The sequence below is a fragment of the Mus caroli genome, unplaced genomic scaffold (assembly GCF_978045245.1).
Source record: "Mus caroli unplaced genomic scaffold, Mus_caroli_1 scaffold_11, whole genome shotgun sequence".
Taxonomy (NCBI): domain Eukaryota; kingdom Metazoa; phylum Chordata; class Mammalia; order Rodentia; family Muridae; genus Mus; species Mus caroli.
In genome coordinates, this window is record NW_028227266.1 from 60413509 (window position 1) to 60436651 (window position 23143).

A 23143-nucleotide genomic window follows, 5' to 3' on the forward strand; every position below is an offset into this window, starting at 1 on the left:
GGCGCAGGTCGTGAGCTTTCAGTCTTACTCCATCCTCTGTGTGTGTGTGTGTGTGTGTGTGTGTGTGTGTGTGTGCAAGTATGTACACTCATATGTACATATGTAAAGGCCAGAGGTCAACATCACATGTCTTCCTCTATCATTTTTCTACCTATCTTTTTAATTTCTATTTAATTACTGTATGTGAGGGCTGTGTGTGTGCAGGCAAAAGTGTGGTGACCAGAGGAAGGAAGGAAGGAAGGAAGGAAGGAAGGAAGGAAGGAAGGAAGGAAGGAAGGAAGGAGACTGTTCCTTTGTGTCCTGTCTGAAGAGTTAGGTTCCAACACAGTTGTTGTTGACAGTGTCATAGACTAGATGTTCCTAGAGTGAGTGCCATTCACTCCAGAGGGTCAGAGGGTCAGAGGGTCTGCAGACACCTGCCCTGGCCTGAGACTCACGCGCTGACAGTATCTCATGAGTCCTGCAGACACCTGCCCTGGCCTGAGACTCACGCGCTGACAGTATCATCTCATGAGTCCTGCAAAGCCCCACAGCCTCACAGTGTGTTTCCTCATTGTCTTTTGGGGAAGCCTTTTCTCTCAAACTTTCGAAAGGATGCCCTGACAATGGAAGCACACAAACTTCAGCCGGACGTATTTTTTAAGGTTTATTTGTATTACTTTTAATTATCCATAGTTTGGGGGGTAGGACTGGGGGCTCATGAGGGAAGGTGCCCTAAGAAATCAGAGGTGTTAGATTCCCTAGAATGGATCTCCAGGCAGTTGTGAGCCACTTGACATGGATGCTGGGAATGGAACTCCAGTCCTCTTCAAGAACAGTACACATCCTTAACCACTGAGCCATCTCCCCAGCCCAGATGTTTTATTTTTAAATAAAGATTCTAACTATGCCCTGCACTAGGGAAAACCTTTCCTAGGGCCCAACCTTCGCACACAAGTCCAGGTGCCTCAAATGAGGCCAAGATCGCATCAGAGAAAGTACTGGGTATCTTTCCTCCCTGGCACTAAGCACTGTGTGGAGCACTCCCAAACTCCCTCAGTCTCCTCGCCAGCATGGTCCTGTGACATGACAATATTGCTCCATCTTGTAAGACTATGAGATATTCACTTAGGGATATCTCAAGACCTCACAGACAGAAGAAGCAGAAAAAGAAGCAAGATGTAGAAGTGATGGTGGCGCTTTTGAAGTCCAGAATCCTTGACAACAGCAGACACACCCAGCCTGACAGGTGTCAGTGGCAAGATGGTTCAGGTGTCATCAGGCAGACTCCCTCACATGACACCCAGGCCACAGGGAGGGCCCTATGTCTCCTGCAAAGTCTCCATTCCAGACCTAGCTCCTCTCTGAAGACCTTGTGTCACCAGTCTTGAGATTTCCCTGGTGCTCCAAGATGCCTGGGTTCCTCAGCAGGGAGGTCTCTGTGCCTGTAACTCATTTAGTAAAGATCTAGCTAAGGATGGGAGACATCAGCACCCACCTTAACAACCATTTTGATTATTTTTTCATAATAAATACCCTAAAAAGGCATCCATATCATCATCTGCAAGGTTCAGGGAACACCATGTTAAGAGAAGAAAGAGTGCAAGAGCCAGAGACTGGTTCATGAGCCCCATCCCACCCCCACCCACCCCTCTCTGAGAGTCTATAGGCAGTTAGTGGGGACTGGAAAAGGGAACATATACACATGTATGCACACATACATACACACATGCATGTGTACATGCATGCACACATAGAAGCATTCACAGGCACATGCATACAAAGACATGGATGGAGATGGGAACTACTAGTGAGGAACGGAGTCAGCAGAGGTGGGAAGTAGACAGGAAAGAAATAGGGTTTGACACCATCAAAATGCATTACATACACGTGTGGAAGTCCCATCGTGAAACGTGAAACCCATTATGATATATAATCAATACACACCAGTTAAAAGGCTTAGAAGTAAGTAGGTATCCTGAAAGAAGAGGCAGAAATAGTTGTAAGACTTTAGTTCTTTCCCATTCTGGAAAGAGCAGAGCTCTACAGGCACAGATGGGACCACATGCTTTTCTGGTTCGAATCCCAGCACCCACCATCCCTCATTGCAGGAGATGTGAGGTGCACCCAGTTCCCTAAGCCTTAGCTTTGCTTCACAACATGAGAATGCTAACACTCACCTCCACCCACGGCAGAGGGTTCTTTAAGGATAAAATGAGCCAATGTATAACAAAGGGCTTTGTGGGCTGTGTAAATGTTAGGTCGTTCTTTCAATAAACATTTATTAAGCATGTACTCTGAGCCGACGCCCGAGCTAGGCATGAGGGCCTCTCAGATGCACAGAACATAAAATGAACCTCTGCGGTGAATAATTTAGCAATATTTAGTACATTCGCAATGCTGCCTAGCCAATGCCTTTATCAGATTCCAAAAGATTTTCTCATCCCGAAGGACCAAGGAAAAGCCGGTCCCATTAAACTGTCACTCTTAAATTTTTTATTATGTTTATTTAGTGTGTGTGTGTGTGTGTGTGTGTGCGTGCATTCACATGGGAGATCAGAGGATAACTAGGGGAAGTTGGCTTTCTTCTTCCACTATGAGTGTCCCATCACACTCAGATGACCAGGTCTGGCAACAAACGACTTTAGCCACTGAAGCATCTCACCAACCTCTACTATTCTCATTTTAGGAAACGTATCTTGCTCTTTTGGGTTTTGGCCCGAGTAGATTCTTGCCATCCCCTTGGTCACCAAGCCAGCCCCCAGATCCAACCTCAAATTTTATGAGGCCAAACCCTGGCTACTTTACCAGCCCAAGAGATGCCAAAGCCTGTGCCAGCTATGTTTAATGATCCCAGGCCAGATGAGCAGGTAAATAGCCGTGCGTTTCAGTAAATTACCTTTCTGAAAGCGAGCATTATATTTATCATGTGCCCTTCTCTCCTGGAATCAGCTCCTATGTGACAACACCATGTCTTCCTAGCAGCCTGTGCTCTTGGCTAATGCCCTTCTTGTCAAGCTGGGGACTGTCAGGTGCTGGGAAAGTGAGGACCGGTGGTGTCTGGGCAAATATTAGACTTGGACACACTCACTGTCCATGTCAGGAACCCAATTGGTGTTATTGATTGACAGATTCAGGGACCAACTGTTTAGAAAGCTGAGCCCCCTCGGATTGGACTAGGTGTTTCGGCAAACAGCCCTAATGCTGGGCAAACAGGCCTGTTGGAAGGAGTAGCCCGAGTGTTAGCAGAGCAAACAGCTTAAAAGAATGTGACCACCTCCACGTAACCTCAGCCGAGGTATTGATCCCACTGGAGGCAGGCGAGGGGCCGAGTGGGGAAGAGAGAGATACAGACCCAGGCAGACTGTAAATGTTATCTTTAAGCTTCGGCTGTCAGGGCCCTAATGGGCATCTGTTTGGCATTTGTCTTCTTGCAAATCTTTAAATCCAGGTCGGGGCCCAGCATAGAATTTAATAACAACTTTTCTGAGAGATGGGGGCTTGGGACTCAGTTCTTTCCTCAGAAGCCCACTGGGCCTTTCTGTTTTTCCTGGAGGCAACTGCCTCAGGTGGGAAACATTTAGGTGGGAATTTCTGAATACCCAGAAGGCTGCATGAAGGGAGAAAGGAACTCCAACGTAAGTTTCTCTCTCTCTCTCCCTTCTCTGTGGTGTGTGTGTGTGTGTGTGTGTGTGTGTGTGTGTGTGTCTGCATGCACATGGAAGCCAGATATCAACATCTGAGCATCTTCTCCCATCACCCCACCCCTTATCTTTTTGAAGCAGGGTCTCTCCCTGAACCTGCTGCTCACTGACTCAACAGAGCAGCTGTGCACAGTGCTGCTCCTGTGTCCGCCGCCCAGGGCTATAGGTGTGCACTCCCATGCCTGACTTTTTCTATGATTTCTGGGTATCTGAACTCATGTCGTCATGCTTGCTCGGCATGACAGCACCCACCGAGCCATCCTCTCGGCCCTACAAAGTTGTTTCCTCCGACCCCTTAACTGTGTACATTTTGAGAGCCTGGGTTCTGGCTAGCTGAACCTGGCCTCTCTGAGCCTTAGCTTCTGTTTGGAAGGTAGAGCATGTCCCTCCAAAGGATCCTGGAGCCCAGGCCATATACATCCCTACCTAGGCAGAAGCACTGGACATAGCCAGGAAGCACCATGTCAGGTCTCCTAGAAGCTTCCTCCATGCCTGATCACCCTGAGACTGCCTCCTCCTGAACCACAGCCCTCCCAGTTCTTAGACCACTTCCCTAGTTACAGAGAGGCTAGTGTGTGGGTCCATAGACAGGCTGGATTATCGAGAGCTCAGAGATAGGGAGAGACTGTTCCAATATCATAGAAAAGGGCACCAGCTACACAAGTGATTTGTGACAATACAGAAGTGATGACCCTGGACCTCCCAAAGCAAGAGCACATCAGGTTGTCTAAGAAGTGAGAGCCCAGAGGTGAGAAGATGGCTCCATTGATAATGTACCTGCCTTGCAAGCACAAAGACCCAAATTCAACCCCAAGAAGCAAGGTAGGAAGCTAAGAGTGGTGGAGCCTACTTGTAAATCCCAGCCCTGGGGAGGGAGACACAGCTATGTTCCTAGGGCTCACGAGGTCAAGCCCAGCTTGTTCAGAGAGATTCAGGCAAATGAGAGAACCTTGTCTCAAAATAATGGACAGCACACCTGAGTAACAACACCTGAGGTTGTCCTCTAGCTTCCATAGGCACACACAGAAGCGCATGTGCACATGGACACACACACACGGGCACACACACAGATACACAGATACACACACACACACACACACACACAGTAGAGTTGATGGTGATTCAGTAATTTCTTCTCATCAAAGCCTTATTAGCTAAGAATTTTCTTTTTGATTTTTTTTTAAATTGATTTGAGTGTGTGTGTGTGTGTGTGTGCGCGCAATGCCCGCAGAAGCCAGGAGAGAGTGTCAGATCCTCCAAAGCTAGGATTGTGAACCACTCCGTGTGGGTGCTGGCAACTGAACGTGGGTCCTCTGGAAGGATAACAAGTGTTTGTAACCACTGAGCCATCTCTCCAGCATGCCTAAAGATCTATAGTGATTAGACAGAAAAAGTAGGCAGGCATCATGGGAGCAGCAGCTGCCCAGCAACATCTCACCCTTTGTGGCTTCTGACCCAGGCAGGAGCTGTGGACAGCGTATCAATGGACCGCCTCACTTTCAGAGAAGATCAGTCTTGCCCTCTTGCCCAAGAGCTCAAACACAGGGGCACTGTTCTGTCCACACACACTGGAACCGGTCAAGTCTGGGTTGTGTGCAGACAGCGTGAAGGTCAGCAGAGCAGTCAGAGTTCACGGGAAGAACTGTACTGTCTACACTGAACAAATCCACTGGGGAGAGGCTAAGTGGCTCAACTGTCCACGTGCCATTTACTCCAGCAAGATAGCCATCAGCCTCTGGGACTGGAGTTAAAACCACATGTGAACAGCCATGTAGGTTCTGGGAACAGAACCTGAGTCCTCTGCTAGTACAGCAAGAGCTCTTAATTGAAGAACCATTTTTCCAGTCCCTAAAACTAAGATAAAACCACTGCTATGTTCAAGGCCAAGGAAGGGTGCCCCCAGCTGCAGAAATAAATGCATTCATGCATGAATGAATGAATGAATGAATGAATGAATGAATACAGGGCCTGCCAGCAGCATGTGACCCTCCCTGCTCACCTCAGAGTTTAGAGTTCAGTCTCCCTTTTGTTACACAAAGGCCCCATTTGGGATCTCTGGTTTGGGGCAGGATTAGGTTTTGGTAGCTGGAAGCCCAGTGAGCTTACAACTGGGAAACTACACTGAACAAGTCCACTCCGGGGAGGCTAAGTGGCTCAACTCCACTTAGCCTCAGAGTAAACTAAGATAGAAGTAAATAAGCACCCCTGAGGAACAACGAATCCCAGAAATCCTTCTCAAAGGCCTGCAGTGCCACACACACACACACACACATTCGCGGGCGCGCTTCAGTAGCCCAACAGGGCCAGGCCTGATTCCACTGCTCTACTGTGTCACAGCATGCACCACACTCCTGCTTCTAAAACTGTAGGTCCTCAAGCTGTTCCCACCCTTGTTTTTACATTCTCAGACCTCGTCACCTCATGGTTACCAACAGGAGAGACAGTCACTGCACGCCCTGCTGGGAGGGGGTAATTGTTACAAGACAGGGACGCTCCTGTACCTGAATGCATGGTAACCAGCAATGGTTTAAAGCACTCAGGTTAGAGCTGCCTTCTCTTGGGATGTGCCAGCTCATGAGAAGGATCAGGACTGCACATCCGTGGATACAAGCTGACAGATCACTGGGGAGACTGAGTGATCCCCCGGAATGCTCAATTCGGTAGTAACTCTGCAAAATACAACCTGGGACTGGGGAGGTGGCTCAATGGCTAAGTGTTTGCCGAGCAAACATTTGAGTCCCTGCAATCCAGAAGAGCTGGACACACTTGGAAGCTTGCCTGTACTTTCAACTTCAGAAGGTAGGACAGGGGAATCCGCAGAGTAAGCTGGCTAGAGAGACTAGCCATCAGTCACACTGAGTTCCGGGCTCAACTGAGGGAGCCTGCCTCAATGAGCGAGGTAGGAGAGCAAAGGAGGGCAACCTCTGGCATCACCCTAGGCCTTCCACATGCACAAGCACACACAGCAAAAGGAACAAAATTTTCCTTTTGTAAACACTGCTTTTCTGGGGCTGGAGAGATGGCTCAGCGGCTAAGAGCACTGACAGTTCTTCCAGAGGCCCTGAGTTCAGTTCCCAGCAACCACATGGTGGCTCACAACCATCTGTAATGGAATCTGGTACCCTTTTCTGGTGTGTCTGATGACAGCAACTGTGTACTCACATATATAAAATGAATAAATCTTTTAAAATGGAAAAAAAAACTCTTAAAAAAAACTAACCACTTTTCTGCAGTTACCTAGGTCTGGCCCATGATGAAAACTGCAGTCATCCTTCAACCATTGAACTTCATATTCACTTTAATATCTTCAAAACCACCCAGACATGGTAGCACATATCTATAATGCCAGCAGTCAGAAGGTGGATGCATGTAGATCTCAAGTTCAATACCAACGTTGTCTACATAAACAGTTTCAGGCCAGCGCTGGGCTATGTAACGAGACCCTATATCAAAAAAAAAAAAAAAATATGCATATGAGCCTAGAGAGATGGCTCAGCAGTTAAGAGCACTGGCTGCCATTCCAAAGGATGCAGATTTGGTTTCCAGAACCAACATAGTGGCTCACAACCATCCTTACCTCCAGTTCTAGGGAATCTGACACAGATCTTCCGGCTCTGAGGACTTCAAGTGTGCACACCGTGGCAAAGTGCAAAATGCAGACACACAAGATAAAAATCAATCATTTTTTACGTTTTTTAAGCATATGCACATACAAGACATGGCCTTGAAAAAGCCAAGCTGGCCGCAGTCTGTACCTGTGTGGTCTGCAGCTTCGGGGCTCCTGCCTGGACTAATGCTCTCCTGCCGTTCTCTTGGAATTCAGACTAACTTTTGAACAGAGGCCCCAACATTATCCTTTTGCCCAGGGATCTGCCAACAGCATCATTAGTCTTGTGCCAAACCGTTAGAGACAAAATGAGACGACGCTGTTGGAGACAAAGATGGGGATTCATGCACCATGTCCCCTTGGCCCTCGTTTGGGTTAAAACGGCCATTCGTTTTTATAATGCTGAACCAAACTGAATTCTGAGCTGTGCAAATTGGCTTGTTTGTTTGTGAGAATGGGTTTTGTTACATTAGAAGTCTTAATGACAGTCTGGGGAGGTGGCTCAGTCAGCAAAGTGCTTGCTGCACAAGTTTGAAGACCTGAGTTCAATCCCCAGCACCCATATAAAAAAGCCAGGCGTGCTTGCAACCCCAGCACTGGGGAGTCCGAGACAGATGGATCCCAGGACTCACTGGAGAGAACTCCTAGCCAAATCCTAGGCTTCCAGGTAAAAATGAGAGGAGAGAAGGTAGGCATTTCCTGAAGAATGACACCTGAAGTTGACTTCTGGCTTCTGCAGGCATGTGCACACGCACTGCATATACACACACACACACACACACACATGACTTTGTGAGTAAATATAACCCCAAGCCAGCCTTTGTCTTCCATGGCCACATTCTGATGGGAAACACCCTTCTCACCTGCTGCCTCTGCAGTCAGAAGCCAATGTAAGGGGCTAGTCCCACCCTTGCCTGACAGCCCAAGTTCTTACTGGTTTCCTCTGCTGTAAAGTCAGAGGGGTTGAGGGTCTGGGCCTAGGAGGAACTAAGTTGGCCTTACCCTGCCTGTTTCTCAGTTGCTCAAAACTGTTTACCAAGACCATGCCTTATAGCCCATTTTCCGTTGCTATAACAACATGCCTGAGACAGGATGATTTGTAAATGGCAGTGTATTTGGCTCATGGTTCTGGGACTGGGATATCCAGAGGCATGATACCAACATCTATCTGCTTAGGGGCCGCCCAAGGATCTTCTTGCTGGGTTGTATAGCAAGGGTGCGAGCTTTGATCTCTCCTGTGCTTCCTATGCATCAAAATGGGCATCATTTTTACAATTCTGAGATAAACTGAGTCTGTGGAATTTGGCTTGTGTGTACAAAAGAGTGTTGTTATATTAGAAGTTCTTCTGAGGGCTAGAGAAATGGCTCAGTCAACAATGACTAATGCCATCATGGAGGCCCTAAGTCTCATGACCTCATCATATAATCAAAATCATCTCCAGCACTACCACGCTGTGGCCCAAACCATACAGCAACACTATCGGAGCTTGGTCTGCTACAGTTGACACTGTTTAGGAGGCTGATAATTGGACTTCAGAGAATACAGCGATGACTCAGTGGCTAAGAGGACTTCTGCTCTTCCAGACAGACCCTCATTTGAGTTCCAGCACCCACATCAGGCCACTCAAGATGACCTTTAACACCAACTCCAGAGGATCCCATGCCCCCTTCTGGCCTCCAAGGGCACAGGCACATGTACAGCATACACACATGTGTACATAAATCAAAATTAATTTCTTAAAAACTAAATTTTGGGCTGGAGAGATGGCTCAGCAGTTAAGAGCACTGGCTGCTTTCCCAGAGGTCTTGAGTCCAATTCCCAGCAACCACATGGTGGCCCACAGCCATTTTCAATGAGATCTGATGCCCTGTTAATGATTAATGATATGTACAAAGATAGAACCCTCATATATATAAAACACATAAACAAATAAATCATATATATGTGTGTGTATGTGTGTGTATATATATATATACATACATATATATATTGTATATATATATATATATATATATATATATATATATATATATGAATTTCAGAGCTCTTCCTCCACATAGTTACAAGTCTCTAGAAGGCTCCTATCAAAGCATCCACAGTTCATAGGCTCATGTGGGCCAGCAAGATGGCTCAGCAGACTAAGACGCCTGCAACCAAGCCTTCAGACCTAGGGTCCCATCCCTAAAGCAACTGAGTCCCTCAAGTGTCCTCTAACCTCCATTCATAGGTACAAACACAAAATAAATAAATAAAAATGTCCTGGATGTGTATAAAACATGCAAAAAACAAGACATGGATGTGTCTTGGTTCTTAAAGAAAGTCCCTAAATCTAGATGAGCTTTTGTTACCTCCAAAATGTACGTCATCTTGTGCAGCCATTTGTCATCAGCTCAACAACCTGGATTTCAGGGGCTGGAGAGATAGCTCAGTGGTTAAGAAGTCTTCCCGTTCTTCCAGTGGATTGCCCCTAAACCGTGGCAAGCATCTTTCAATGCAACCACATCCCTCATTTAATATAATTTATGAATAACCCTAAGAGTCAGGGTTGCAATCAGCATAATGCCATTTACCTAGTAGATTTTTAAATAAACATCCTCTCACATTGGTTATGGTGAGTTGCAAGGAATGTTAATTTTGAAAGCAATGTGTTTTAAACTTCTTCCAAGCCACAACCCTTTTTCTGGGCCCTGGAGAATCTGTGGTTCTCAGGTAGTGAATCTGTAGTGCTTGCCAGGTGAACATGGGCTGCCCTCAGCCAGGCCCTGCTCCAAGAAAGGTCACCCTCACAGTGCAGGACAACTATTCGCACAGCCCTTCCAATTCAGCAGGACTGTCTATTTAAAGTCTAGTTCAGATGAGAGAGAGAGAGAGAGAGAGAGAGAGAGAGAGAGAGAGACCAGAGAGGTGGGAGAGTCAAGTGCGGATTACAGAAAATTGAACTTTGATTATTGTCAAGACAGCCAGGTTAACAAGGTGTTATCTAACAAGACCTTAGGGGGCAGCTTTACTGGTTAGGACAAGATTGTTGTGTAATTAGCTTATCAACTCTGTGTATGTAAATGAAGGCTTTTAAAGTCCTTGAAACCTGTTTTTGCTCTTGAGTAATTTAACTGTCTCCTCTGGATGCTCTTCATTGATTCTCTCCAGCTTGGACACTTCCCTCGTAATTAAGCATTTACGGAAGTCCAGCTTCTCTTCTGCAAAGGACTCTGCCCAGGGATTGAGGTGTGAACAAGAACCAGTCCCTGACCTCTGCCTGCCTATCTTCTAACCAGGGACCAGCAAGCAAAAGACCAGATCTCTACTTCCAACTTAGCATCTTGGATGCCACAGCTCCGGCCATCTGAGCACAAAACCGTTCCAGACCATGTACAAGCCACCAAGGGTGGCCAGATCATGATGGAACCTTGTCATCGGGGCTGTGGTCGTGACTCAGAAGGTCAAGTGCGTGCCTAGTGTGCATGAGGTCCTAGGTTCAACCCCCAGGTATGAAGACAAACCTTAGGACTCAACAGGAGTTCAAAGTCATCCTCAGCTATATAGGGAGTTCCAGGCCAGCCTGAAATCCGTGAGACCCTGTATCAAAAAACCAAACGAACCAACAATGAGATGGCTCCATGGCTAAAGGCATCTATTGCAAAACCTAACAGCCTGAGTTTGAGCTTCAGGATTCATGGTGAGAAGAGAGAACTGACTTCTGCCAGTCCTCTCACCTATGTGTGCCTGCACACACACACACACACAGACATACATATACACACACACACACATACAGACATACACACACACAGACACACATACAGACATACACATACACACACAGAGACACAGACATACACACACATACACACATACACACAGACACACACACACACACACCACACATACACACACACACACACACACATACACATAGACACACCACACAGAGACACACACACACAGACACACACACACAGACACAGACAGACAGACAGACACACACACATTAAATATATATTTTTTAAAAATACTGATATAAACTACTTGGGCCACCGTTGGCTGGACCCTGCTCTCACGAGGCAGACATAAAGAATTACTGTGGAAGGCAGAAGCTGCACAGGTGGAGTCAGGGAAGAGTTAACGCAATGCTGGATCAGAATAGACAAGTCCGTGATGCCCAGTGCAGCACAGTACTTGGGATATAAATGCGTGCAGGCACAGCCTCTTGGCCAGCTCCTCGTGGTTCTATCATGGCTTTTCTGACCTACTCCTCTTCTTCAGATGCTAAGGGATCTAAGGCCTGGTGTCTTCAGTATCCCTCACAAGGACCAGGTGAATTGTGTGTGGTGCCATGGCCTCGCCCCCAGAACCAGATTGGAAGAAGTCAGAATCCTGTCAAATAAGGTTGACATAAGAACCCAACTGAAGGCCAGCAAGATGGCTCAGTGGGAGAAAAGGCAGAAGATACTTCACTGCCAGCCACCAGAGGAAGCTTTCAAGCTGAGAGTCCCAACACCCAGAAGGCTGTCTACAAAGAAGAGATTGTGGATAAGTGAATGTATATGTTCATGTGTGTTTGCGAACTTGCATGTGGAGTCAGAAGACAGCCTTCAGGTGCTATTCCTCAGCCATCTTCCACCTCCTGTCTAGAACAGTGTCTTTCAAGTAGGATAGTCAGCAAATGTCTATTGAAGTCCCAGAAGACACTTGTATCTGTTCCTGTGCCTCCATGACTGGGATTGTAAATACATGTCACTGTGGCAGATTTTTACCTGAGATCTGTGGATCAAACTTAGGTCCTCACACTTGTGAGACAAACACTTAACCACTGAGCTAACTCTGCAGCCCTTGAGAGCTTCCTTTCAAGAGGCACTGAGTTATGGGTGGGGCAGACTACAGCCATCAGACACCAGAGGAAGAAGGACAAGCATAGAGGCAGAGTTTGAGGCTGCTGGTGTGGGCAGTTCCTGGGCTGGCTTCTTATCCAAGAAGGCTTAAAAGCCCAAGATTGGCATCCATCTGACCTCTTCATAGAGATCCTTTGGAGCCCGCAGCTGAGGTGAGAGGAAGCCAGAACACAGGTATTCCTGCTACTGATGCAGTTGGTGGCATGCTCTTTGGCAGAGGCTCCTGGGACCCAGCTCCTTCTGTGTCAGGCCCGTTACCTTCACTGCCCATACTCCTTAACGATGGGGCTATCTTGTCTGCAGAGAGGAAATACTCTCACTAGGTGTATTGATTACCTTTCTGTTGCTCTGATAAAGCACATGACCAAGGCAATTCACAGAAGAGTTGAGTTGGGACTTGTGGTTTCAGAGGTATAATGGTCGATGATGGCAGAGCAGAGGGAACAGGTAGACACGGCATCTGGAGCAGCAGCTGACAGTCCGCATCTGCATCTGCGAACAGGAAGTAGATCATACTTGAAACCTTAAAGACCATCCCCCAGTGACACACTTCCTCCAGCAAGATCATGCCTCCTAAGCTTCCCCAAATAGCCACCAACTGGGCACAGAGCATTCAAATGTCCAAGGACATCTCATTCAACCACCACACCAGGCCATCTTGAAAACAAATCGCCAAGCTAGAGGTCAGAATGAGTGTGGCCTAAAGCCCACACCCTGGCCACTGTCACCTCAGAAAGCTGAAAAGGGTGTGTTTAGTGAAGTCGGAGATGCTCAGAGGTTAGGGAGTCCTGAGGGAGCTAGCTTAGTCTTCTGGGACATTTGGGTGATAAAAATACATGAAGAGACAGACCTTCCAGGAGGAAGAGTCTGTGTCATCCTACAGTTCAAGGGAACACAGCCACCATGGCAGGAAGGTATGGCAGCTGGTCACACTGTACCCACAGTAAGGAAGTAGAGACAGATGGATGCCGGTCCCCAGCTCACTTTCTCTTTTAAAAATATTATCATACACTTCTTCTCCACAGGATTGCAGCAGCAGCTGCAGTGCTTGGCATTTTGGGCTACCCAGTGTCATCCTCATTGCTGACACTCACATCAGCTGCAGGCATGATGGAGCAGATGACCCTTTATGGGATCCTCAAGGACCATAACAGTTGGATAGCACAGATGGACGCCACCCCACAGTTCCCAGATATGATCCTGTTCATGTCTCAAAACGAGGCCATCATCACGGGGAAGCCTCCCAGAGATAAGACCAAGTACCGTACACCACACTATGCTCTGCAAGGTCCCTCTCAGTTTGTTAGTGATGCCTCCTCTGATGGTCAGTTTGCTCTCTCAGGCTCCTGGAATGGAATGCTGTGCTTCTTGGATCTCAAAATAGTCACCGCCACAAGACAATTTGTAGGCCATACCAAGGATGCAGCCTCCTCTTCTGACAACTGGCAGATTGTCTCTGGATCCTGAGACAAGACCATAAAATTACAGAACACTCTGGGTTCCTGCAAGTACGCTGTCTAGAATGAGAGTCGTTCGAAATGAGCGTCTTGTATCCACTTCTCCGAGAACATCGGCCACCCTATCATCACCTCCTATGGATGGGACAAGCTAGTCAGGTTGGCCCACTGCAAGCTGAACACCAACCACATTGGCCTCATGACTATCTAAAGACAATGATGGTCTCTCCAGATGGGTGCCGCTGTGTTTCTGGAGGCAAGGATGGCCAGGCGATGCTGTGGGATCTCAATGAAGGCAAGCATCTTTATACATTACCAGTTCGCGGGGACATCATCTATGCCTTGTGATTCAGCCCCAACCTCCACTGGCTCTGTGCTGCCACTGGCCCCAGTATCAAGATCCAGGACTTAGAGGGCAAAACCACAATAGATAGACTAAAGCAAGAGGTTACCAGCACCAGCAGTAAGGCAGAGCCACCCCACTGTACCCCTCTGCTGTGGTCTGTTGAAGGTCTGACTGTTTGCTGATAGTACACAGACAACCTTGTGTGAGTGTTGCAGGTGACTATTAGCACCCACTAAAAGTTTATAACACCATCCTAGAAATAAAACTAGCTTTCTGAAAAAAAATTATTGTTTCTAGTTTAATTTCTGTGTGTAGGTGGTTTGCCTTCATCTATGAACCACACCTGTGCCTGGTTCTCACAGAGGCCAAGAGAGGGCGCTAGATCCTCAGGAATGAGAGTTACAGGCAGCTGTAAACCACTGTGTGGGTGCTAAGAATGGAACCCGGTCCTCTGGAAGAGCAGCCAGCCCTCACTCGTAACCACTGAGCCACACCAACAGCCCTTAGTTTCTCTTCTTTATTCAGTCTTGGACCCTAGCCCGTGGTGGTGGCATCCACATTCAAGGCGGGTCTTCCCTCCTCAAGCAAACCCTTCTGAAAACACCTTCATAGACACACCCAGAAGTATGGTTCCATGGTGACTCTAAATCCAATCAAACTGACCAGGCTGATTAACCATCATAATCTTCAATGCTCTTCCCTCCTCCTATTACACCAGCCTTTCTGAGTCTCTATCCCTTCTCCTAACACAGAACAAGAATGTCTGACTGTTCGACTGTTGGGCACGAAGAATAGCCTGGGAGGAAGGGACTAGGAAAAGCCCATTCATGATCGAGATCCTCATGGGATTTGACTGGGAAGACTCTCAAGCACAGTACTTCCTTTCATGGTCTCCCACACTGTCTCCGACCTCAAGTCCTTTCCCCAAGGTCAAAGAGCTCCTTCTGCTGTTTTATGGTCCCTGTACAAGCTGACCCCAGCTTTGCCCCTCCCCTGAGGTACTACTTTGGATTCTGAGCCTCCAGCTTCATCCACCCTGACCCTCTTATCCTGATTCATCCAAGCTGACTCTACTTGCCCACCCCAACACCACCTTTCATTCCAGGCCACATGCCAGGTCACTGGCCCACTGGGAGTTGATGCCCATGGGTCAGGTTCTCTGCCTGTCTTAGCTCACTGGGGTTCCAGGGCGAGCTCAGGCATGGGCTGGCTGAGAAAGCCCTGGGAAAGTCCTTTCCCTTACCAGCCTCGCTGGCTTGCTGAGAAAAATCTCCCTGCTGCCTCTTTTGGGTTGAGGTCCCTTGAGTAAGTCCCCAAGCTCCCATTTTCTCCCCTACAAATGAAAAATGGCTGTGATCAGCCTCCAGCTTGGAGCCCTAGGTTGTGGTAGGGAGCAAACTGTCTTCAGCATCCACTGAAGGTGAGCTCTCTCATCCAACCCCAGGAGGTAGGGATCAGCAGCTGGGGTGCGGGGTTGCTCCCTACTGGACTGCATCCACTTACCTCTCTAGAGGTTGCTCTGGCTCCAGGCTTTTCCCATCATCCTGGCTCTCCTTATCCCAGGCTCAGAACATTTCTCCTCCTTCCAGGCAGGCTCAGACAACACCACATTTAATGATACCCTGCCTCCTCCCACAGGCTCATTATCCTACATGTGTTCATTATGTCTTCCAAGTGGGAGCTCGCTTGGCTGGAAACCAGGCCTTCACTTTTAACCCCTCGATGCATTCCACATGGCGAGACAAGCCACAGGTACCTAACAACTACCTGCGCTGAACACTGCAAAGGCATCAAACGGATCTAAGCCTCACTTCCTCTCTTTTCCAAGAAGATACAACCATAATAATAGTGAATGCCTGGAAGGCATTTTATATTTGGCAAAGTCTGGCTGCAATCATTGTCTCTACCTGTAGCCAAGGAAACCACAGCGCAGGTGTAGAGTAAAGGCCGGTGAGAGCCTGTGGTTTGCCTGAGAACGTGGCTAATAAATGTCAGAGTCATGATTTGAACCCAAACCCATGATTTTTTTTCTGTCACATGGGGTGGCGAGAAGGCTTCAGAGCCAAGGTAAGGGTCCCTAGGGTAGTCAGGAAATAACTGTTGCCAACAGGAAATGCACACTTGCTCTAGCTACCGGGCCACAGCAGAGGCAAGCTGGCCCAGACCTTGGAGAAAGGTGGGGCTTGGACCCATGGGAAAATCAAGAAACACAGTTCAAAGCCAGCCAGAGAGCAGGTAAAAGGGAAGGGGCTCTGGATTCTAGACTGGGAGTGGGGTGATGGGGTGAAGCCTTCCCAGAACAGAGAGGACATGTGAGTAAGAGGGAGGGCTGGGGAGAGAGCTCAGTCAGGAGATTGCGCAAAAGCATGAGTTCCGGCCGGCCGTGGTGGTGCACGCCTTTAATCCCAGCACTCGGGAAGCAGACGCAGGCGGATTTCTGAGTTCGAGGCCAGCCTGGTCTACAGAGTGAGTTCCAGGACAGCCAGGGCTACCCAGAGAAACCCTGTCTCGAAAAAAAACCAAAAGAAAAAAAAAAAAAAAGCGTGAAGACCTTGGTGCTCCCTGGCCAATCGGCCCAAGTGATGAGCTCCAGGTTAAAGCTTCCCATTCCAAACGGAAAGGGATGTGGTAGAGAGGGATGGGACAGCAAGCATCTCCCTCACAAGACCAGAGACTTGGGGGGCGGGGGGGGGGATGAGCGAAAGAGGCAGACGAGACAGCCAGGGTCATCCTGAGCCCGGAAGCCAGAGAGGTTTCTACAATGCAGGTGTCCTTAACTAACGTAGAGATGGTAAAAAATGGCGGCTGACTTTGAGCGGGGAGGAAACAGGCTGCATCACACAATGTCGGATAATACCCTGCCTCCGTGCGCCATCTCATTATGCCACACGTGTTCATTATCTGCCCAGATTGCGTGTTAGCTGCCTTTTGAAACCATCTTCTCTTTTAGCTCCCACAACTTTTCTCGAACAGGACTGAGTTCGTAGCAGGAGCCCAGTAAAAAAAAAAAAAAACCAATAGCTATAAATTTCAAGAATATAAAATGACCCTACCCCCCCCCCAACAATCTGTGAAAGATTGTTCTGGAGAGATAGCTACTAACTCAGTATTTCTCCAAAAGCATTTAGCTGTAGTTATCTAAGGCATCCTGGGTTGCCTAATCATAGATCCATCACTGGAAGTAGAGAGCACTCCATCTAGAGAGGCATCCGAGAAGAAACCAGCTATCAAGGGACCCTGTGTTGAGAAGGACACTAGACAGAACAGCTCCCATAGCCCCCATGGTGTTTCAGACGCCACGGTTCAGAAATGCTGTGAATTTGATCTCGTGCTGGGTTGGCATGTCCCATTCAGAAATAACCAGACTAACTTAAAAAAAGAAATCTCTGTGCTTTATTCTATTTCTTTCAAACTCTTTAAATGTCAAGTTCCAGCCCAGTTCTCTGCCTTGCCGGGTGGTTGGATACCAAAGCCATGAGCGCCGGGTTTAGAATAGCGCCTGGCCGGAGGGGGAGGCCGACTTCATGCGTGTCTATTTTTACAGCCACGAGACGTGTCGCCTTCCCTCGCTGTTCACATCAATATCACACAGGGACTCTGACACAGGGCCATCTGTCCTCACAGACTCCCTCTTTTGGGGAGGGGAAGCAGAGAGACGGAGAGGGGAATCTGCATTTTTGTTCCCAGTCTGAGAGTTTGGCTTGAGCTCTGATGACTCCCAAAGCTGGCCAGAGAAGGGCTGGGGCTTGGAGACAAAGTGTCAGGGTCCTGTATTGTCACCTCCTTCTGAAGCTGAGACTTCGTAAGAGAGTCCATTTGAGTTCTCAGTCACGGGATCACTTGCCTGTGGCATGCTAATTCCAGGTCACATACATCTTTCCCAGACTGGACGTCTCTGGGGGTTCTATGCACTTTGTAGGGGATGAGAAGTTGAGGAGGGGCAGGAGCTGGCAGCGAATAGAGGGGACTAAGTTCTTCCAAGACTACTCAGCACACCCTGGGTGGACCTGTCACTGAAGTTGTCATTGTCATACCCTAGCCCCTGCAGCCATAAAAGCCTGGGCTCAGGCCACCCTCAATAGACCAAGTCAAGACACAGTAAAAAGCAGAGGAAAAAAAGGTTGATTCAGTGAGGCCAGGTTTCAATGAGGCAAGAGGTGTGCGTAGCTAAGCAGTCCTGGTCAAGGGGTGATGTTGTCCATCATCCGGGCTCCGGTCTGTCCTGCGAGGTGGTGTGGCAAGGTGTGGGAGCTATGTGAAATCTCTTCCTAGAGACAAGGTCCCCCTCTGGTTGGCAACAGCCTTCAGCCTTTTCCTTTTCCTGGTGTGAGACTCCTGAAGTAATTCCAATTTTTTCAATAGTCTGATTTCCAAAATGAGGGGGACACAGGTATCTCTTTAGAAGATCTTCATTCCAGCCAAGATGCTTCTGTGCTCAACCCACAAATCCACCCCAGCAGAAGCAGCCCCTGAAACAACGGTCTCCAACTGCTGAGATGGCTAAGACCGGGCCTGAGAGCCAAGCCAGAAGAGCTCCCTGTGAGCCCTCACAAAGAAGGATGTGGCTCTGGGCCCAGAGCTGTGTCCCCAGGACCTAGCTTGAGCCGGCAGTCCTGAGAGCATCCCAGGTTGAAGACAGGAACCTGAAGGCTCAGACTGAGTGAGTGGCCCTGCTGGAGCCCACACACTGGGCACTTGCTAGGGACTTTAATTCCCAATGTCTTTGTTTGGGGGCTACGGTGGTACTATTAGGAGTGAGTGGCACTATTAGGAGGTGTGGCCTTGTTGGAAGAAGTGTGTCACTGTGAGGGTGGACAATGATACCCTCCTCCTAACCACGTGAGAGCCAGTCTTCTCCTAGTGGCCTTCAGGTGAAGATGTGGAGCTCTCAGCTCCTCCTGTACTGTGTCTGCCTGGACACTGCCTTAATGCTCCTGCCTTAATGATAATGGACTGAACCTCTGAACCTGTAAGCCAGAACCAATTGAATGTTGTCCTTATAAGAGTTGCCTTGGTCATGGTGTCTGCTCACAGCAGTAAACCCCTAACTAAGACAGGGGCCTACCACACTTTTCCTTCTCCTCCTCCCTGACTTGTGGGCCTAACCTTTGCTGATGGCTTGAGGTGCTGTCAATGAGGACACACCCCTACTTTCCTTGGTAACAACGTAGGTCTGTCCCTGTCTTATTCAAATACTCCTCTGAAGGGGGACATGGTAATGAATTCGGAGACCTTGATACTGCCAGTGTCACCAATTCGAAGCTGTCTTGGGAGTTTCCCACCATTGCCAACCAGGAGATAACATCTCTCAGGAATCCGTATATAACTGAGAGACTGAGACACCCAGTCCTATCTTTCTAGCTCCATGGGGGAGGGGGGGAACACCTAGCAGAGGCTGGCTACGGATGTAGCTCAGTTATGCTCTCCTAACATGGACAAAGCCCCAGGTCTGTCCCCAGCACAGTATCAAACTAGGGATGATGGCACGGAGCAGTAATCCCAGCACTCAAAGGGTAGATAAAGGATGGTCAGAAGTTCAAGGTCAGCCTTGGCTACATACTAAGTTGGAGTCCAGCCTGAGCTAGAGGAGAACCTAGGCCTGGATCCTGCCCCCACACCCCAAAAAGAGAAAAAGGAAACACATACACACACACACACACATACACATAGTGGTGAAGCTTAAAGCCAGCCAGAAGCCACAGAAGGCAAAAGGCAAGAGATGCGATTTAATGACGTAGTGACCTCACGTCAGCGGCAGCCACTTATGAGTGCTGGTGGGTTATTTCCCTCTTGAACTAACTGGTCTTGAACTTTCAGGTTTCCCTGCCGATTTGCCCAGATCATTCTGGAGCGAGGTCTTGGCAACACTTCGATTCACCACCTGAGGAAGGGGTAGGTATAGACCAAGAGCAGCCCTGGGGTCTCTGCCTGGCCCCTCTCAGCCCCACTCAGGTCTGACCACAGGCCCTACACACTCCTGCCCGCAGCTGCAGCCAGCGAGACTGAGCACATCCCAGTCTTTGGATGTCCCTGCCTGGGGAGGCTAGGCCACTAACACATCTTCTGGGTTTAAGAGTGCTGTCTCTCCGCTAAAGCTCTGGGGCCATCATGGACCACGATCAAAAATATCTCGAAATGTGGGGCCTCGGAGAAACAGAAGGCCCCTGCGAAATGGCGCCAGGGAGGAGGCTCAGCTCTGTTTGGCAGCCCTCACTAAACAGGGATCATTGTGGGTTATGAAGCTACCCACCTTGTCCTGCACAGCATAGGAGCTTCCTCAGAAGCCCAGATCTGCGGAAGGGGCAGGGGAGACGACTGCAGGCAGAACCATGCATGCAGTGATAGACTCTGTCTCAAAAAACGGCATGCAAGGTTTGAGAGGTGGCTCAGTGGTTAACAGCATCTGTTGCTCATACAGAAAACAAGAGTTCAGTTCCCAGTGCCCACATCAGGCAACTCACAACCATCTGTAACTCCAGTTTCAAAGGATCCAGCACCCCTTTCTGTCCTCCATGGGTGGCAGGCACACACACAGTATACATACATATATGCACACAAAACACTCATGAAGGTAAAATAAAAATAAATACATTTTTTTTAAAAAGGTGCACATCACCTAATGTCAACTGAGGCTCTCCTATGAACACATACATCCATGTGTGTGTGTATTTGCACACGTGCAAGCACAGATTGCCAAACTCTACCCAAACACCAATGGCACTGGAACACTGTACAACCTGACAACCCCTCTCTGTGGACTGTGTAGTCACCCATGGCCACCTAAGAAAGTCACTCATAATTTATAGCTTCAAATTCACGCCCCATACGGTTCAATTCTGTGGGTTGTCATCAACTGACAGGCAGCCTTGTCTTGCTGTCCTCGTAGGCCAGCCCCTTCCACAGGGGCGACCCGTGGGCCACCTTGGTGATGCCTACAAGCTGAAGCCACAGGAATTCTTCCAATCTCCAGCTGACCTGCGTGAGGCAGTTGGACACAACAGAGCTCAGAGGCTCAGAGCACAGAAGAGGATGTAGGGAAAGCCTGTTCTGAAGTGTGCGTGCTAGGCAAAGGGAAGGAAGGGGTCAAACGTGCACGCAGTGACCTGATGGATCTTAAAGCCACAGGGGAAGGAAACACTCAGACCTAGGACTATGATTGATAAGCCATTTAAGACTCAAGGTAGGATCATTTTGTGTGTGAACAGGTTAGTAAGGAAGCTTGTTGGAATGGCTGCTGGAGACGTGAGGGGGGAATGGAAAGAGGGGGGTTAACCGCGTAAATGAATTAATAAACACAGGGACTTGTAGAAACCAGCCGCAGTGGAGCCTCGGGCAGGAAATTAACTCAACCCTCTACACCGGAAGTGACAGGAAGCGGCCCTCTCTTCCACCTGGGTCACTTGGGGTGATATCACCTACCACACTACAGCTTTTGAGGGAAGCTTCCTTCAAGGTGACTGGTTTGTAGGTACTGGTGGCTGGTGCTTGGTTTTATTTTGTATCCAGATCTCTCTCTCTCTCTCTCTTTCTCTCTCTCTTGTTCTCTCTGTGTGTGTGTCTCTCATGTCTCTTTGTTTGTTTCTGTGTCTCTCCTCTCTGTCTGTCTCTGTATCTCTCTCCCTGTGTGTCTCTCTTGTTCTCCCTCTCTCTGTCTGTCTCTGTCTCTGTCTCTCTCCAGATCCAGATCTGTATGGCACAGACTGAGACCCATCCCTTTCCTCTCCAGATCTTCTGCAATAGATCATCTCCCCAGGAAAACCCACCAGCATTCAGCCATCTAATAGCAGATCTACAAAGCCCTCTGGTTGAAATTGCCGCCGCCACCTCCTTCACAGATCAAGCCCTCTTGAGTTTCAAGCAGGAATATGAAGGACACTTGCTCTTATGTCAACTATGACACTTCAAGTTGCACATAACAGCACACAAACAGCTCAAACTCACTGAAATAAAAAAAACTGTTGTATGCCCGAGCAAGCCTGGTTTCTAATTCCAGGCTCAGCTCCTGCCCACTTTGGGTGGGAACCGCCCAGCAAACCTCTTAGACACAGTGTCCTCTAGTGGTCACTTCTGGTCTTACACCCTCTGCAATAGCTAGCTTGGTAGGAGCAGGAGATCAACTAAGGTCTTTGAGCAGATAAGTCTATGAGAGCATTTCTGAGAAGGATTGACAGCGGAGAGAAAAGACACTCCTAGAGTGGGTGGCGCCCAGATATGAGGCTGAGGTTGAGGGGAGAGCAATGATACTCATTTGCCTGCCTTGCTTCCTGTTGATGAGCGCATCTACCTCGATGTCCTCGCTGAAGCCACCCATTGCTGATGTCAGAACCCAGCTTATTGGGTCTTCTGATATGGTCTGAAGACCAGTGGCTCTCCAGGAATCCCCCAGGCAGTCCAGGCCAGATGAGTGCTGGGACATGCAGCCTCATAGATTGAGCAGCCAATAGGCAGACAGTTTTGTCTTTTGTAGTATCTATTCGTTCCATCATCCGTTCAGTTCCTCCTCAGCTTCCCATCCTTCAGAGAGGGAGTGATCTCGTTCCAAGACATGACTTACTCTCTTTGGGTCATATGACCATCCCAGAACCAACCACCTTGGCCAGGGGAATCTCTGATTAGCTGGGTCTGAATTCCACCTCACAGCTCTGCACAAGGGGTGGAGTCACAATACCTGAGAGTGAGTCCAAATGGAGCTCTCCTGACAAGAGAAATCAGGGAACAGTGAACACAAGAACCAAGTGATACCCAATGGCTCCATCGGTGACAAACACAACCATGTCATGGGACACAGTCAAATGACATTCCTAACCTAAAGAAGGGCTCAGTGCATCTGCCAACCGCTGATATCAGCTCAACAATGGTAATCTTGGTGGGTTAGGACATATTGTTTATCTTTAAAAGTTAGAAATTCGCCGGGCGGTGGTGGCGCACGCCTTTAATCCCAGCACTTGGGAGGCAGAGGCAGGTGGATTTCTGAGTTCGAGGCCAGCCTGGTCTGCAAAGTGAGTTCCAGGACAGCCAGGGCTATACAGAGAAACCCTGTCTCGAAAAACCAAAAAAAAAAAAAAAAAAAAAAAACTAGAAATTCTAAACATCAGAAGCTCTGGTAAGCGCGAGCCCTGACAGTCCTCAAGAATTCTTATCAAAGGCGGGGCCTGCAGTC

The 23143-nt window shown here is 48.5% G+C and overlaps 1 pseudogene; it reads left to right on the top strand.

Moving 5' to 3' along the window:
• The first annotated feature begins 13284 nt into the window (after window positions 1–13284).
• LOC110302119 (small ribosomal subunit protein RACK1 pseudogene) lies at window positions 13285–14219 on the top strand (annotated as a pseudogene).
• The last annotated feature ends 8924 nt before the right edge of the window (window positions 14220–23143 follow it).